Below are 4,651 nucleotides of genomic sequence, written 5' to 3' on the forward strand. Positions count from 1 at the left end.
CAAATGAAAATGAATTTTTTCTCCTTCTATATTCAAGAAAAAGAAAAGTGAAAAAGAAAGAAAAAAAAAAGAAAATTGAATAGATGGACCTGCTAACAGATTGAAGTAGGACTGAAATTACTTCATTTTCCCCTAGAAGTCAGTCTATATAGTGCTTTACAGTCCATAAACTAAGCCGGCGGTGAGACTTGTGTTCTTGAAGAGCGAAGTTGGCCCAGCTGGGCGGGGCTCAGTGTAACCTCTCCCCTCTCCACTAGACGGTGCTGCTTAGCCTACTAGAGTGGATTGTTGCAGCGCTCGTAGGTGCGTATGCGCATGTGCGGGACTGGTGAAGATGGCGGCGCCCAGGTACCCAGTGTGTTTTCCCGGGTCAGCAATCACGCACCTGATCTCTGTCTTCAGCTTTTGCCCACTCCCCGCTTTTTCACTCTCCGTGACCAGGCCCCAGGCAGTACCTCTCTCCCGAGTTTTGCCTCAGATGGGACTGTTTTTCCCGGCCCCTTACTTCTGAAGGACTGCGGCTTTGACCTGTTCCACCCCTCTGTGGAAGTGTCTCATGGAGCAATGGCCAAACGAGCAATGGCCGAACGTCGGCTGCACCCAGGAGCCCTCGCTGGACCCTGCTGCTGCTGCTGGTGCCCCGAGACTGCGGCAAGGTGCCACCCCGCCCCAGAAAAAGTTCGCAAGATAGTGTAGCAGCAGCATTTTGGGGATAATGGAAAATCACAACACACATCTGGCACCAGGCTTCACCCTTAAGGACCTTGTTCCAGCTCCAGCGAATGTGGCCGTTCTCTGGGGTGTGCTCGGACCTGGTGGCCTCAACAGTCTCTACTGAATGTCCTTCCAGCAGTGGAACCGCTTTTCCCCATGTGGCCCGAGAACCTCCCAGACCCCACTCTGCTCCTGGGGATTCGCCCTTCCCACCAGAGCATCGCCAGGTATGGAGCTGCGGAGTTGCAGCCTTTGCGCTCCCCTTGTTTACAGTCCTAATGGAATTTAAACCCTCTCCTTTCTCCTTTCTCCCTTTTTAGTTTAGTCTCTGCGGCTGTTTCCAATTTTCCACTTTCTCTCCAGCTGCTTTTGGGGAGGGGTGCTTTTCCCGTATTCTGCCCCCCATCTCCGTCCTCTCTCTGCCCACAGAAGTGCCTCTCTCTGCCAGCTGCGCCTTCTCGCTCCCCAAGTTCACTTCTCCACGCTGCATACCTGCTGAATTCTGTGGTTCAGGTTGTGCAAATTGTTGTGTTAATCCTCCAGTCAGTTTTCTAGGTGTGTAGGATGGTTTAGTGTTGGTCTGGCTGTATTTCATGGATGTGAGACACACAAAAAACTTCCATGCTGTTCTGCCATCTTGGCTCCTCCTTTAAGTATTTTTTTTTAAATGTTTATTTTTGAGACAGAGTATACATGCGTGTGAGCAGAGGAGGGGCAGAGAGAGAGGCAGGGGATCTGAAGCGGGCTCTGCATTGTCAGTGCAGAGCCTGATGTGGGGCTCAAACTCACAAACTGTGGGATCATGAGCTGAGCTGAAGTCGGATGCTTAACCGACTGAGCCACTCAGGAGCTCGGGGGCTGTTAAGGATCTTAAAGACTCCGTAGTGCATCCCATTGCTTCATTGATAAGGAAATTAAAGCACCAAAATGTGAGTGACTTGGGCATGGTGAACAGCTAGAAAATGGCAGAAGAAAAGACTAGAATGCACACTGAATGTGATGGGTTAGTATTTTGGAAAATCATTGATGTGTTTCTCTTCTTTGCCTGAGTGTGTTAATGCTCCCTACTTCCCTCTGTGTGTGTGTGTGTGTGTGTGTGTGTGTGTGTACACAAGGTAATGGTGAAGAGGGCTAATGGTGGGAGTAAGGGTAGGGATGGGGGTGAAGATTAGGAGGGAGATTATAATTTGTTTTAGAAGGTTTACAAAGAGAACAAAAGAATTTATATTAAGATTCTGACATTCAAAATAGATTATGTAGCAAGACAATAGCTATGAGAGAATATTTCTACTTTACTCGCTCCAACCTCCCTCCTTTCTGGCATATTACAGCAGCGTAACAAATATCAAGTATGGAAATGTCAAGTCACATAAATTGTCTTACAGTTTAGAAAACAACCTTTGTGCCTATGGCAGCGAGGCCATGAGGCTTGGACGTCTATGGTAGAATGAGGATATGTGAGGAAAAATAAAAGAAAATCCCACCCTTCTTTGGCTTGAAGGGGTTGTAGAAAGACAGAGAGTGAGAAAGGGAATAGGTGAGGCAGAGGTGAGTATAAAAGAGGGGTGCATAGACTTCAGGGGCAGAAGAAGGTCTTGTATTGGGTCCCCTTACTTTCCAGTCACCACCTTCACACAGCCGTATTTCAGGCAGCAACACTTTCAACAGACTTCCTGGTGATTTTAATATGTGGTGGGTTGAAAACCACGGAGGTAAAACTGAAACAGAATGAACGTCAAGTTCCCCCACCCTGCTTCTCCATATGAAGCCCTCATGAGAATAACTAGGTTAATTACAGACAATATAGAGAAATTATTTCTTTACAAATAAACATAAATATTTCTCACAACACTTGGGGTGTGGGTTCATTTATCACACACAACATATGTGTGATAAGTTGTAAAAAGCTCTCCTCTGGAAATTTTCATTGTTGTAGCCAAGTTGCAGCCTGAGAATAGAAAAGTAGTTCTCTGGTTGGGACCCTAGGAACTTGGGAAATGAAAAATAGATTAAAGCTTTATTGATTGATTTTTTTTAATGTTTATTTTTGAGAGAGACAGAGACAGACATGAACAGGGGAGGGGCCGAGAGAGAGGGAGACCCAGAATCTGAAGCAGTCTCCAGGCTCCCAGCTGTCAGCACAGAGCCCAGTGCAGGGCTTGAACCCACGGACTGTGAGATCATAACCTGAGCCAAAGTCAGACGCTTAACTGACTGAGCCACTCAGGCACCCTTAGATTAAGGTTTTAGCTAAAATGCCTATAGTACAGGTGAATGTTCTCCCTCTAATAAAATTGAGTAATTTCTTTTCCCTAAATCAAAGTGAGATTAGCCATTCAAACAAAAATACTGTCTTAGGTAGTGGATCACTAGTTGCATATTCTGGAGGGCTTTGTTCCTGGAGTTGCGGTGGCATGTGGGGTGATGATTAAGGCCGGGGCTCTGGAGTCAGAATGAGTGTGGTTAGACTCCTAGATCTGCCCTTACTGTGTGACTTTGGGAAATTTGCATATATCCTCTGAGCCTGTGTTCTCATAGGGAAAATGGGCATTAAAATACAGTCTCCCGCCATAGGTTGGTGTGAGGGAAGACAATCTGTAGTACATGCTTGTGCTTGTGTGGGGCTGTTATGAATGTCTTTAAGAATTCTGTTGAAATTCTTAAAAGCAGAGAGACCCAGGGTCTATGGTAGACCTACTGAATGAGAATGTCCAGAGGTAGACTTTAAAAAGCCACACAGGATGTTCCACACCAGATGGAAGGATTATTCGAGAGCAGTGGTTCTCAGATTTTAGTGTGCATAAGCTTCACCTGGATGGGTTGCTGGGCCAGAGTTTCAGATGCAGGAGGTCCAGGGTGGGGACCTGAGAATGTGCATTTCTCACAAGCTCCCGGGTGATGCTGATCCTGCTGGTGACCACACTTTGAGAACTGCTGTTCCAGGGTGGAGGCCAGCCAGCCGGGCCCACAGCACAAATCTGGCACACTTCTTGTTTTCGTTAATGCAGTTTTATTGGAGCACAGTCACACTCATTTGTGTATGTATTGTCTGTGGTTGCTTTTGCAGTGCAATAGCAAAATCGAGTAAATGAGATCACAAAGCTTAAAATATTTATTGTCTGGTCATTTACAGAAAATATTTACCAACCCCCGTTCCAGAGTAAAAGAGTTCAAATAATTTGCATGTGATGCAAATCAGATGTCATCTTAGCCTTACAACACACCCATCATTAGATTAAATTATTCAGGGCTTGATAAAGGGGGTGGTTTAATCAGGAGTGTGTGTGTCCAGTACTGAAGTGTTGTGTTTCTTCAAGTCTTACTCTTTTTCTTTTTGTAAACTTAGACATTCTTAGAGTGAGTAGCTACCAGCAGGCACTGAAATTTCAGTAAAGAATTATAGAAAAGGTAAATATTGATTATACAATCTATTTCATTTTACTAGTCTTAGTTGTTCATGTCTAATATATTAGCTTACCTACCTGTTATGATGCAAGTAATTTACTTCAAAGGTCTTCATCACAAAATAGTGGGTCCCAACATTTGCACACAAGAGTCTTCTTGGGGAACTTAAAAAACATACCAATATCTGGGTCCTACCTCCAGAACTTCTGATTTAAAAGTTATGGAGTGGAACCTAGTGTTTGATGTTTTTTTATAAACTTCCTGATGATTCCAGTTAGGGTTGAGAACCATGAAGTACAGTGAGAGTTTTTAAATGTGCTAGGTTAGGAGTGCCTTGGTGGCTCAGTTGGTTGAGCATCCGACTCTTGATTTCAGCTCAGGTCATGATCCCAGGGTTGTGGGATAACCTTGAGCATGGAGCCTGTTTGAGATTCTCTCTCTCTCTCCCTCTGCCCCCTCTCCCCCACTTGTGTGCTCTGTCTATAAAATTAAATTAAATTAAATTAAATTAAATTAAATTAAATTAAATTAA

The sequence above is a fragment of the Panthera uncia genome, chromosome C2 (genome assembly GCF_023721935.1).
Source record: "Panthera uncia isolate 11264 chromosome C2, Puncia_PCG_1.0, whole genome shotgun sequence".
Taxonomy (NCBI): domain Eukaryota; kingdom Metazoa; phylum Chordata; class Mammalia; order Carnivora; family Felidae; genus Panthera; species Panthera uncia.